Below are 1,040 nucleotides of genomic sequence, written 5' to 3'. Positions count from 1 at the left end.
AAAGAACCTCTGGTGGAATCACCATGCCTGACCTTAAGCTGTACTACAGAGCAATTGTGATAAAAACTGCATGGTACTGGTACAGCGACAGACATGTAGGTCAATGGAATAGAATTGAAGATCCAGAAATGAATCCACACACCTATGGTCACTGGATTTTTGAGAAGTGGGCTAAAACCATCCAGTGGAAAAAAGATAGCATTTTCAAGAAATGGTGCTGGCACAACTGGTGACTATCATGTAGAAGAATGAGAATCTATCCATTCTTATCTCCTTGTACAAAGCTCAAGTCTNAGTGGATCAAAGACCTCCACATAAAACCAGAGACACTGAAATTGATAGAGGAGAAAGTGGGGGAAAACCTCAAAGATATGGGCACAAGGAAAAAATTTCTCAACAGATCACCAATGGCTTGTGCTGTAAAATCAAGAATTGACAAATGGGACCTCATAAAATTGCAAAGCTATTGTAAGGCAAAAGACACTGTCAACAAGACAAAAAGGCCACAAACAGATTGGGAAAGGATTTTTAGCAATCCTAAATCTGAAAGAGGACTAATATCCAATATATGCAAAGAGCTTAAGAAGCTGGACTCCAGAAATTCAAAAAACCCCATTAAAAAAATGGGCTACAAGTGCCTGGCAAACACCGAAGTGGATGCTCACAGCCAGCTATTGGATGGAACACAGGGTCCCCAATGGAGGAGCTAGAAAAGTAAGTACCCAAGGAACTGAAGGGGGCTGCAATCCTGTAGGTGGAACAACAATATGTACTAACCAGTACCCCCTGAGCTAGTGTCTCTAGCTGCATATGTAGCAGAAGATGGCCTAATCGGCCATCTCTGGGAATAAAGGCTCCTTGGTCTTGCACACTTTATATGACCCAGCACAAGGGAAGGCCTGGGCCAAGCAATGGGAGTGNGTGGGTAGGGGAGCAGGGGCGGGGGGGTATAGGGAACTTTCGGGATAGCATTTGAAATGTAAATAAAGAAAATAAAAGAAAAGAAAAAGAAAAAAAATGGGCTACAGAGCTAAATAAAG

Source organism: Mus pahari, chromosome X (genome assembly GCF_900095145.1).
Source record: "Mus pahari chromosome X, PAHARI_EIJ_v1.1, whole genome shotgun sequence".
NCBI lineage: Eukaryota > Metazoa > Chordata > Mammalia > Rodentia > Muridae > Mus > Mus pahari.
The sequence above is the reverse complement of the archived record's forward strand: the minus strand, read 5'-3'. Positions refer to the sequence as shown.